The sequence below is a fragment of the Centroberyx gerrardi genome, chromosome 8 (genome assembly GCF_048128805.1).
Source record: "Centroberyx gerrardi isolate f3 chromosome 8, fCenGer3.hap1.cur.20231027, whole genome shotgun sequence".
Taxonomy (NCBI): domain Eukaryota; kingdom Metazoa; phylum Chordata; class Actinopteri; order Beryciformes; family Berycidae; genus Centroberyx; species Centroberyx gerrardi.
In genome coordinates, this window is record NC_136004.1 from 18,930,070 (window position 1) to 18,943,534 (window position 13,465).

Genomic DNA, 13,465 nt, shown 5'->3' on the forward strand with positions numbered 1-13,465 from the left:
CTTAACAGTTACACTGTGGAGCATGAACCTTCAGTACAAGTTTTTGGTATAGGCATTCCTCTATTATGTTGGTTTTAACTGTCTTCTTGATTTTTATTCCTCCTTCGTCCTCATGTTATGGTCTGTGAAATGTTTGTTATCATAGGGATGCAGCTACAGTTACACAAGCATCACTACCATTTTAAGGTACCTGCGTCCTGGACTCCCGGAGTTGTTACTTGGTTATGTTGGATGTTGGTGTCTTGCTAAAAAGCAGTTACTGCTTAGTGATTGCATGGTACATTTATGGATTTTTCACACTCCCCCCCACAAACATGTTATTTATCGCCTGATCCATTTTGCTTGTGATTTCTTCTAGCTTAAGAGGGAGTCCACAATGCATTGCCTTCAAACGTTATTGTACTTGTCAGCACTTACTGCAGTACAGCATAATGTCTGTCATGCAAAAGGTGTTTTTGTACAAGATCTCTAGCCATCTCTGCAAAAGACTTTGCAGCTGTAGTCGAATGCTTGCTTGTTCGACATAAAGAAGAAAACTGCGAACTCCAAACTGTGACCATACTACTACTACTACTACTACTACTACTACTACTACTACTACTATTCAAATACTTCAGGGATTGTTCTGCATTTGTGAATGCAGGGCTCTCAGCTACATTTGTAAGACATAGTATTGTATCGATTTCTCTGTATTTTAATCATGGGAAAAGCAAAACACTAGTTTCATATTTAAGACAAAAAGGGGGGTACTTTTTCAACTAACACAAAGAGCCTTGACAAAGGCGAGGCAGCTCAAAACAAGTCTACATTTTAGTTAGTAACACAATATGTTCAGAAATAGTTGCAAAGTTGTACAAAGAACTAAGAAGAAAAAAAGCTCATACCCAAATCCACAAACTATTTTTTAAACCAAAGCACATTTGAATGATTATGGAACCGTGTGTGGCTCTAAAAAGAAACATATGTATTTATCTCATTGTTTACATAAACTTTTACAGTTTTACAGACCTCAGTCGAGGCTCGGCCAGTCAGAGAGGTGTTTTTTTTTGTGTATTTTTGAAAATGCTTTTCCACAGAGGTTGCTGCCAAAACAAAAGCATAGCGTCAAACATGCGGTGAACTGCTGCATATTCAATTAGGGGGAGGGGTGTGGAGTTTAGGGGCGCTCCCCCCTCTGCCAGCTGGCTTTGGGGTGACCCTGCGCCCCAGTCCCCCTGCCCTCTGGCCTGTCTTCAGCTGGGACAGCAGTGGTGGGGGTGGGCAATGTGTCCTTGACATATTAATCAAAAGGCATTGTTAGTCAGGGTCTTTGGCTCAATGTTGTGTCTCTATGTTTACCCAAATGCACTTGAGGACTATCTCTGCTGCTTGGGTCTCTTAATATGTGGGAGTGGGTGGGTGATGCTTGAAGGGTTTGGGATATTTTAATAGTCTTTCATGGTACCTCTCTGATGCTGGCGGTTGAAACCTATCTGGAGAAAGTAGCTTTGATTTATTAATTGCATGTAAACAGGCTTATCTGGTAGTCTTAACTGTGAATGTTGTTGTCATTTTTCTGCTTTTTATGATGTTTTGAATCTATGATTTTTTTTAGCTGCCTGTGTTCTGTGTGTAAAAGCAGCACAAACCTCTGGCTGGCCGGGCCTCATACAAAGTTGGTGCAAACACTTATTGACAGTGTTCTTTTTTATCAAATGTCTATTGTTGTCAGTGATGAATGTATTTATTTCTGGTCCTGCCCTCACCTCTGTAAAGAATTCGCTCAGTGTGTGAGACTGAGGTGGTGGCAGGACCCCCTTTTTTTTTTGTTTTGTTTTCGTTTTGAGGATTTCAAGCTGAGAATCAAAAATGAGACACAAAACATAGCCATTAACCACAATCTGTGAAGGTGACTTTTTTGTTTTTGTTTTTTTGGGGGGAGAACGGATTTATTTTATTTTTTTTGTCACAGAGACTCAAAGAAAATGGTCTATGGCATTTAATATCTTCTTTCTCAGTTATAACTGACAGTCTGTAGGGTTTTTATTTCATGTAATTCACTATGGGTGTTTGTGCCCATGTGTTCTTGGGTTCTCACTGAATGACTGCACACTAGGGGAATTGAACTTTAACCCCTTGTGTGTGTCTGTGGACACAGGCAGGACATTGTGACCTACCTGTGCAGAATGGAGGCTACTGTATCTTCTCAAACATGCTCTCCCTGGGTGTTGCCACGCTCCCGCCATGCTAAAAACATATTCACACACCAGAAACATGCACATAATCAACACTTCTCTCTTTCTCTAGTATTCTCCTTGTGACTATTGTTACATCTCTTGTCTTAAACCTCTTGCCACTACTTCCATCTGTTGTACATGTTTTTGTTTTTAGTGTCTGTTAGTTCTACATTGGAGGGTGTTAGAAGTGTGGGGTGAGATAGCTTTACTAAGTGCACTTTGTATGTTTTTCAAAGCCTCTGGGAAGACCTGGGCGCTCTCATATCGGTTCCCATTAACTGACGGTTTACTCTTTGTCTTTCTCTCTTACCTCATCATTGTTGCCGTGTGTTTGTTGAAATATCATATCATTATGCAGTGTTACAAAAGCTTTAAAAACCAATATACAAGGCAGGAAACGCAACCGAGCGACTGTACTCGGCTCTGAACGTTCACGTTTCCGTCTCATTTCTTGTATTATTATTGTTGTTACACCTTGTGCGGTCGTTATTACCTTGTAACCTATGACACCCTGCCATCCTCTCCAGGCTTAATGTACAGTAGAGGGGCTGGTCTGTCCAGTTATTATGGAGATGCTCCTCATTACCTCGGCAGACTAAACCAAAGCTAGTTTTAAAATGGCCTCCCGTTCATTGCTGTGTGCTCCAGACTCAAGGAGGCTGTTAAACCCTGTCTAAGCTTTACTGTCCCTTGCTTTATCTTAGTTACCCCTCACCCACTGCTTAGCCCTTTGACCCTCTGTCGTCCCTGTTATTGAACAGGTGACTGTATCCTCCGCTCTGCTGCATTTTACATCTTCACATCAGTATTTACTGTACCTACAGTGACATTGTGCAGAAGTGACTACAACAGAAAACACCAAATTACCTCAAAACTTTCAGTGTTTACAGCAATATGCTATCTTGCCATTACATCTCAGCATTTATGCGTTTTTTTGTTTTGTTTTTTTAACTGTCCGTCTCTAACCAAAATATCATTTTTGGAGTAGTAAGTAATCTTTTATTACATCTCTTTATGAATTTATAACGGCACGCTGTCACCTTAGTGTGCACTATGTTGATGGAAAGACATGATTAGCTGCTAAACTAGTACTTGAAAAGTTGATTACCGGAGCTGTCCATGAAGTGGGTGTATCAAGCTTCTCTCTTGTCTGTTTTCTTCATGAACAGCCTCTCAATAATGTATCAGGATCCGTGGGCTGAGAGGCTCTGGAATGGACATCTAGGGTCTTTGCCGATGAATAATTAAGGGCTGACAAGCCCTCCCCCTTTGCAAACACACTTCACATGCAAAGGTGTGCACACCCAGATTCACTTTTGCTGATATGCATGTGCATACACTCGCACACATGCAAGACACAGATGCCACAGTTTCTTTCCATTTAGACTTCAAACACACACTTACACTCACACCAGTATTTAAGGTGATATTCTGTGACCCCCTGTGGCTAGTGGCAGCACCCAGGCTGAGCTCTCTTTATCTCCACTCCTCAGAGAGCTCGTATTCAGGTCAGAGCCATCACCGCGCACAGCGATGAGGCTCGCAAACTCAAAGTGTCATAAAAGTGTAATACAGCTGACCTCAGCACTCACAACCTTGCAGTCTTAATGTACAGCGGTGAGGAAAAATAAACTGTTATTTTATGATCTTTTCATTAAAAGCTTGATTGAAAACCAAGTCTGTGTTTGACTTTTCTTAGTTTTGTTGTCTTCTAGAGTGTGTCTTGCATTAGATATCTCATGTATGCAATTCTGTCCACAGATCTTATTATATATACAGTGTCTGTGACTCACATGGCACATTTTTCTGTCTCATTTCAGTCATTGCTGCCTTGTGCAGTTTGCCTGAGGGTTTATTTATGTGCACTCTATAAACATGCCTAGTGACGTGTGTTATGTGCTAGCATGCATGTGTATGTTCCTCTGTATGAGGTGAGAGACGGATTACTGAAGTCTATTGTTTCGGTTTTTGTCACAGACAATAGATATGAGCCCAACATCCATATGGCCTATGGACTCTACTGCTAGTTAGGATTGAGTGCTCTCACAAGCCAACTTGGGTTAGGACTGGCCCCTTTTTCAGCACAGCTAGCCCCCTCCCCCCGTCATCTCTTTCTCTCACATGTTCCTTTGAATGCCCAGGCAGGCAAGGTGTGGCCATAGCTGTGGGCTACTGGCTGGTCCATCACTTACGGTAAACACAGGCTTGCATAGATCAACCCCCCAGGTGGGTGGATGAGCTCTTTCTCATTCCTCGGCCTTCCTCCTCTGCTTTTAAGCCCGTGTCTCTCGCTGTCGTTACTCCCTTATTCAGGATTCACTTAGTGCATGTTGCTCGCCAGCACTCCCTGTCTTGTCCCTAATTTCTAGTCTATCATCTCATTTTCTCTCTGCCACCCCCACCACCCCCTTGCCTTGTTTCTCATCATCCTGGTTCAGGTCAGAGAGTGGGGAGCTGGCACGTTTATTGCTCCTCTGTGCCATTAGTAATGCGCTGTGCCCCTGGAGGTGTCACATGCTAAATGACCCTGAATGGGGTCGCTGAGAAACAATGACTCTGGTGTCGATAGCCCTGCGCTGCCCTCCCCCCACCCTAGCCCCTCTCTCCCTAACATCAGCGCCAGGCAAACACAATAGTGGGAGCGGAGGGGGTGGGTGGGGTGGGTACGGGGTGGACATTACCCACAGCAAAGACCAGGAGAGCCTATTTGCCAGGGGTCATTCATGCCGAGTGGCGTTTTGGTCGGCGAGAACAGGAACCTCAACATTTCAGGCCAGTTTGATTCAAATGCTGTCGTTTTAATCTGGGGGGGAAAAAAGGGAATTGAGAAATTCCTAAAATGGTCTCTCATGCCCCCACTTCTCCACAGCTTTCCCTGTCCCATTGGGTCTGTGAGAATGAGTGGAATTTACCAGGGTCTGCCCAGGTGGGTCCAGGCTTGCCTCTGCTCGTCCGGGATGGCCTTCTACAATCTGAGGAATGTGGATGAGGGATGCCTGGCCTGCCCAGGGTGGGCGAGGAGATGGACAACGTCTGGTTATAAGTGGTATACACACACCCACACCACACGCACACCTTTATCTCCAATGCCAGATGACCTTCTTGTCTTCAAACTGTTAACTGTAGCCATGATATTAAGCAGAAGGACTATGGTCTCATCTTGGTGACTGGTCTCTGGTTCTACTTTGCTTTTAAGGGGGCATTTTCAGTTCAGTGTAGTAGCTGCAAAGATGGAGCCGTTACCATATACAAATATTGTATCCAAAATGGATGTCAGTGTTTCAATTACGTATAAGCGTTACCTGTTCTGTGACCAAGTTGAGCATAATTTAGAGCAGACGCAAAACAGATTGTTAGCACTGAGAAGTGAGCGAGCTGGTTTGTTATTTGACTAAGCACACTGTGATGCCAGCCTCTCTAACAGAAAGCTGAACACAGACCCTTCTCTCGGTCCAAAGTAGCTCGAAGAGTGAGAAAGATAGGTTGCAGCTCAGTAAAGCCAATATACCAGTTGCCTGCAGACCAGATGGTTAAAACTCCCTTGAGAGAGTGGATCACCCACAAGTAGAATTTATGCATTCTGATCATGTGTGCATATATCTTCAATGTTGTGCTGCACATCAATTATTAACAATGTGTTGAATTAATGCCTCGAAGCTCCAGGTTGTCTGTATAGCCGTTATCAGATCCTCCTCCTGCTAGAGCAGGGAGAAATCCTGGGAAATGTTGATGCACTGCTGCTTTCCTTCTGATACAAAACTCTGCCCTGTTCATATCAAGTTCCAACACTTCTTCTCTTCTTTATAGTTTTTATCGCTGTACCTCTGCTTGTGGGGCCATTCCCTCTGTCCATCCAGCTCACCGTGCCCTCCTCCTCCTCCTCCTCCTCCTCCTCCTTCCTCAGGGAAGACTGCAGTGGATCCTGGCCCACTGGGAAGACACTTGTCTTGGCACAAAAGTGCAACGCTGCAGGCAATGTATATATCTCCATTTGTGTGGGATTTCATTGATTTTTGCATTGTGTGTGTGCACATGTATATGGCAACACCTTGCTTTACCCAACCTGCACACAGAGATTTTCCTCTGACAGGCCTGGTCTCATGATGGTGTGGTACAAGGATTTTCTCACTTCTTCATTAATAACCCATCAGTATTGATGGGGGCTGAGTACACTCAGAGCATCATTACAGGTTTGGGCTTGATCTTAAATTCAGTGGGTCTTCTGTATGGAGCAAGGGGAGGATGTCCAAGGTCTCTGCAGAAGGTAAAGGAACAACACAAGGCCAAAACAGACACAGCTCAAGTAAATGCACCTCTTGTCCATGCTCTGTATAACATACACATCCTCCACACAAAGTAGAGGTAGGATGTTGTAGTGGTTACACACTGAAACTGTGTGGTCCAAACCAAAAAGTGTGACGGTTTACAGGAGAGGGTGAGATAAATGTTGCTTCCTTTTTCAACACCCATAGAAACCACTTCAAAATCCAGAGCCAGGTGCAGCTTAGACTCCCTTAGTAGCCCCTTCTTTCAGTGCAAAACAAAATACAGTACCTATGTATCTGCCCAGCGCACACTTTCTTTTCCCCCCTTTTCTCTCTCCCACTCAAGAAATTAATCTTTTCTGTCTTTTTTTTTTCTTCTTCTGTGCCCTTCTTTTCACTTTATTTCATGAGGCCTCAGCCTGAATTGAGCCCGGTCTGCTGAGTCACCGAGCGCTTGACGGTGAAAGGGAGAGAAAGAGAGCAGAGAGAGAAAGAGAGATGGAGGAGAAAGAACTCGGCAGGTGGTGGGCACTGCCGCAGCTTCAGCCCGCAGAGTCTTTTCAGCTGGCACACAACTGCTAGCCTGCCACAGAGGCCCTGCTTTCCATCAGAATATTCCCCCTCTCTTCCCCCTCTTTAAACGATAAACGAGGAGAACAGGCTTGGGCTGGGATAATAGGATCCTTTCTTTCTGCCTCTGCCATGTGTGAGGACAGGAACAATGGCAGGGACCGGGAGGGGAAATGATTCAAAGTGAGATTTTCACCTGCTCCCTTCAACCCCAGCTCTGCTCCTTTCAGAGCATGCTAATGCCAGCTCATTTACAGAGTAGTACTGTAAGCTGTGACACACAGCCGCACAAAAAATTGCACAGATCCTTTTTGCTCTTTGTGACAGACAGTTTAGATTATTGTGCTCGAAGACGTCCATTTCGGTAATCATACTCATTATCATCATTATCCCATTTCAGAGCTAAATAAGAATTAAAGTCTGGCTGACCTGCTTCGTGGTACAGTCTCATCTGTTTGGGGTTTTGTTCACTCCGAATGGCGTTTGTGATGTTTGCTTGATACTGTGGTTTCTTTAAGAGAAATCAGATTGTTTTTCAGTGTAAACTTTTTCTTGTCATCTGTGAAGGTTTTTGCATACCCTTTGATCTGGCCAAGGGAAGGCTAAACTATTCTTCGCATCTAGTTTGTCATCGAATATATGATCTATTCTATCTGCTGAATAAATCCTAACTTACATCTGTAAAAGTCTAATTCATCTTGGTGCCATTTTGAAAATGACGTTCTCCCAAGCACACCAATGTAATAACTCACTGAGGAAATTTGGGCCCAATAGCAAACTTTTCCATAGCACAAAGGAGTCCTGTAAGCATGAGGTTATCCACTGTCCCCTACTGTCTCTCATTCATTTGCCCTCTATAATGAGACTTACATTCAAGTCATAAACAGGGGAAGGACGTCATGAGGGGAAAGGTATTTGTCTAGAAGAGTAATCAGTGTCATGGTGTATGAATAAACTCATTTGCTCTCTAATCTCCTCCCCTTTGCACTAATTTGTTTATCTCTGTGTGTGTGCATGCGTGTATGTGAGTGTGTGTGTGTGTGATTATTTTTTTGATTATTATAATTCCCTTTGGTGGTGAGTGAATTAGAACTTGCTCCTAATTTATCATTCACTGCCTGACTTAGAGTGTTAATCACAGCGCACATATAAATACTCTGAAATACTAATCTCAGGCATGCACAGGCACAAGCTCACATAAAATGTCTTGTATGAAAGGCAGCAATTTAATTACTGGTCATTGCTTACATACAGTGAAACATAAATAACATGACTGGCTAGTGACACATTCATTGCATGTTTTTATTTATTTATTGAGTTACAACAGATCAGTATTTTGTTTAGCATAAAAAAATCAGAACATCTTTCATTTAAAAGAATCCAGGAGCCTCATTCATCAAAGTTGCACAAAAACAAATCTGTTTAAGATGTTTTTTTTACACAAAAAGTGAGATTTATTATGTTTTTGGTGACTTGTATATATGCATGGTGTCATCAAATCAGTTAGTTTTGTCAACGTATGTATCATGTTTAAATGCTTCTTCCCTTTTGCTCCAATTATCAGTCTTTCCCTGACCCTACATAAAAAGCATAGCCGTACATGTGAAATAAGATTAAAAAATAAATAAATCACATGTTTTCAGGGTTGAATACTATAAAAGGACTGATGCTGAATGAATGAGTCATGGCAGATCTGGCTCTGTTAGCAGATCAAGCACAGGCTCTGTGCAGAGAACCTCATTCAGTTTCAGAGAAATTCCTCTTCTCTCCTTTTTGTATAGCCTTGGTTTCACTAAAGGCACAGAGCATGTGAAGCTGCTTGCAGTTTCTAATGGAGAAAAACTTCACTTTATGTGTTCAATTGGAGGTATTACTGAATGCAAAGTGTCTCAGGTACACCCAAGCTGTGTCAGAGCGCTGATTTCTTACAGATATGTTTGACTTTCGGACACATTGGTAAATCACTTTCACTGATGACATTATACATTTTGTGCATAAGAATTAACTTAGTTAACTTCAAATCTTTGTTCAGTGTTAACAGTGATAAATGAAGTGGCAGAAGTTACAGTAGTCTTTCTGTTGGCGATGTAGCTGCTCGTCATTATCTAGTAGCTTGAATTCATGCTGTACTGATTTCCCTCTCTGCTTGGTTTCTCTCAAATCTCTTTCTTGTCTCTCTCACTGCTTCTGTCACCTCTTTCTTCCCATCACCGGTTCCCATCCTTTTCTCACCCGTCTGATTCAGCCTCTCTACTTCACCCCTGACCCCATATTCCCATATTCCTCCCAACACCCGCTGCCCTGGTCTCTTCTATGCTGCCAATTCACCATTTTCCTTCAAATCCTCCTTCTTTTCCCCATCAAGCCCAGGCACAATACCACTTCATCCTCTCCTCTCTTCTCCTCTCCTCTCCTCTCTGTCTGGTTATATTAGGTTAGTGAGAGCACCTCCTCCTTCCTCAAACCACTCTGCTTCACGCCTCAGCTACTGCTGTAATTGGACAGAATTTGATCTGCCCCTCTCTCTCTCTTTCTTTCCCCCTCTGTCTTATTTTTTCTTTATTTTCTCTCTTTTCTCTCTCTTTTAGTTATTTCTCTCTCTCTCTCTCTCTTGCTCTCTCTCCCCCCGCTTTCAATATTTTGTTTTCTTTTTTTTGCTTGGTTTCTCTCCATTGTTCTCCCTTGCCCCTCACTATTTCACTCTCTTCACTACAGTTTCTTCAGTTTCTGTTCAGAGAGAGAGAGAGAGAGAGAGAGAGAGAGAGAGAGAAGAAGAGAGGAATAAAAGAAAGGTAAGGGCAGTGGGTTAAAGGGCAGTAGGAAAGCTCCCTTGTGGCACAGAGCTACACCCTTTGCCCTGAGGCCATCAGAGTGCATTGTGGGAAGCAGGTCAGTTGGCAGTCTCACTCCAGGGAGAAACAGTGATTGTGCTTCTTGTTTGGTCCCTCAGAGCAATATGTGATGTTCATGTAATGTAAACAACTACGCATCAAGCACTAACGGCTACAACTTTGAACCAGCATAGGTCTACATTGGTGCAAAATTACTAGAAAAATGTTTACTCATGTTAGCTAGGCTACCATATTAACTGAATGCCACCTAATTTATACAGCTGACTAAACTTATTAATATTTAGCCATTCATCTAGGTTAGGTTAAGTGGAATTTAGTCAATATGGTAGCTAACCTCTTGCATGGCACAAAAAGGTTCATGTTAGCTAGCTAACACCAATAGAATGACTAAAGCAGATATAGCTATCGTAGCTAAGTTCCTCTTACAATCACTACAATCTGTGAGATAAATTAGTAAACATCTCCTTACTTGTGACAAAGTGTCTTCCACAAACACAGTGATGATTTGATAGCTGTCAACGTGAATCAGCTCCTTCAGTGAACTTCTCAGGCCAGCAGCAGCACTTAGCCACGCCAGGTCCTCTTCTCACTTTAGGTTTTTTCACCAGGCCTCTTTGTGTTTTTTCTGCCTCTGACTTTCCTGAAACCGCAAGAATCCCAATCCATTCGGCCTTGAAAACCTCTGTTTTCACCCCTAAACACATTTTTTAAGTCATTTTGCTCCTATGCCAGTTTCAATTTAGCCAAAAGAGTACTTGATGCGTAGTTGTTGTTGTCACCCTGTATTCAACACACCATTACTATGCTAATGCTTACACAGCAATTGTAGCGGCATTGTTCAGTGAATGCTTCCTTGAGTGTGTGTGTGTGTGTGTGTGTGTGTGTGTGTGTGTGTGTGTGTGTGTGTGTGTGTGTGTGTGTGTTAAATTGCTGTATGTAATGAGCGTACATGTGTACATGCTTGTGTGTACCATCTACAGTTTGTGCCTGTGCAATCAGATACTGTCTGATACCCCCAGAAGATAATGGTGAGCGGTGTGTGAATGGCAGCTTCTCAGGGAGCCCACGGATGCATCAGCTCTTTCTTTACTCCCAAGTTCCTCCATGCCCTCCCCCAAGCCTCCTCTCCTCATCCAGCTTATGTTGATTGGTTGGTAGCAGGGAGAGGATGTTACAGCGTATGAATAATTGAAGAGTCAGAGAGAGAGAGATATGTGTAAACTGACCCTTAGCTGTCCTCACCCCACAGCTCTGCTCAGGAATCCGCCTCCAACTGTACACACTTTAGGTACCAAAATATCCCGCTGCAAACATCCGACTTCACAGCCACTTATTGGAAAGGGTTAAGAGGTAGAGTTGGATGGTAATGCTGGATTTACCTTTTGAAAGCATTATACTTAGGGCCTCTTTAGAGTGTGTGTGTGTGTGTGTGTGTGTGTGTGTGTGTGTGTGTGTGTGTGTGTGTGTACATGCATGTGTGTGCATGCATGCATGCGCCTTCACTCAAGCGAGGGGTCTGTCTGAGGTTGCACTGCACTTACCCCTCCATTCCCACAAGACCACCATGTTCTGCAGCTGTATGTGTGTGTATGTGTAACAGTGCGTCTGTGTACGTGTGTGTGTGTGTAGCTTGTGTGTGTGTGAGCGAGTGAGTGAGTGAGTCAGTGAATGAGTTTTATGCCCTCCTGGTTTCTTAGAAGGATCCCAGGGAGCCACAAAAGAAGAAGAGATTGTTGCCATGCAGGCTTGACCCTATTCAGCCTCTGAAAGATGTGGAGAGGCTGCAGTGAGGGCCGGTGTAGTCAAGACTCTGTTGCCAATGGGCACTGGAGACCCTTAAAGGTAAGTAAACACACCACACACGTTTGCAATATACCTTGCTAGGTTGCCATGGTTTCTGGGGAATGTGGTTGGGCAAGTTGAAGCACATCTCTAGTAATTCCACCCTGCCTGGCAGCGATACTGTTTGTGTGCCTGCATGTGTCTTTGAGTGGAATCCAGAAAATACACAGATAATGGGTCAAAAGATGAGGAGCATATCTATTTCAGTGTTAATATGTGCTTCCGCAGCAATATCAGTTTTCCCCAGATAACTGCAAAAGAAGTGTGGAAGATACATCCATAAAATAATTAGTACAATGAGCTCCATGGAATCGATTTGAACAAAATATTCATCTTATGCTTTGTGTGACTCTGTGTAATGCTTTCAAAATGCTGTGTATGTAATTAGCATTACATAGCTACAGTATTAATGATTATTGATTTAGTGTGGCAGTGGGGCTGTTGGTCATAAGACGCTGTGTTGTGACATTTCTTCATGTCGTGTTACTGGCCAGCTGAACGGGTCCTGATGGTTGTTATTCAGGAAAACAGCCACTCCTGTCTCACTGACCTTTTCTCTTCAGCCGAATACTTTGCAATGATCTGATTCATTTTCACAGTTTTGCTACAATCTCTCTTTCTCTCTCTCTCTCTCTTACACACACCCATACATAAAAGCTGTGACCTGAAGCTGGAAAGTGGCCTCTTGACTTGGACTGTTAAACCAATAAAAGGCAACTTCATTATCGTCTCACCCGTAGTGATTGGACAGTTACACTGTGGCAATAAGGCGACCAGCAATAAAATCAGGAGCTACCCGAGGGGGACAGAACACACACACATTCAAACACAAAGACACACACACACACACGCACCACATACAAATACACACACACGCACACAAACGGATTTAATAATCTTCAACACGATTCAAGTATGTCTTTGCACACACACGCATCTTGGATTAAGGTAAACTCAGCATTTTCCGGGTGTTTTCTCCACGAAAGCACATTTTCATTTTCTTCATGAGTCTGTCAAGCCTCTTCCCCTCAAGAGCAGACTGTATGACCCTACCCATATTGACAGCTTTCGCTAAAGCGTTCTGCTGTGCCTTTTTTTCTTCCAACATTTTAAAGATGTCAAGCACCGTGTCTGTGATTGACACTTTTAAACTCCGACTGCAGACATGCAGAATCTCCCAAGCACCTCTGTGAACATTGCAGTGACATAATATTTGTGTCTGGTAGGTCATTTCCTTTTCATAGTGTGTTCCCTCTGGAAAGTGGGCAGTCACCCGTGTGTTTTCCTATGTGGGAACGTAGAATGACGTGAGAGCAGAGGAGGCGGGAAGGATGATTTGGCCTGCAGTGGCTTTTCTCGGTCCAGCTCAGCAGTTCTCTCTCCTGGTGGGGTCTCAGCGGCCCTGTCCCCTCCTTCGCTTTCCAATCCCCCCTCCTCCTTCCCTCCCCTCCCCTAATCATAGTGACCCAGCCCACCTTGAGCCTATGTGCTTTAGCATACTCAGCAGTACTGCGGTAATCAGTAATCAGCCTATGGGTCTAAGCCTCTCTCCACACCAACAGCCCAGTCTCCTCAGTCATCTCATCCCAGTCCGAGGGCTGTGGGATGTGCGCCAACGCTGCAGGGCCCGTCATTCACTCACCCAGGAAAAGGTACACTTTTTTATAAAGGGAAAATATCTGCAATAATGTGGTTGGAATAAAAAAAAATAAAAAAAACA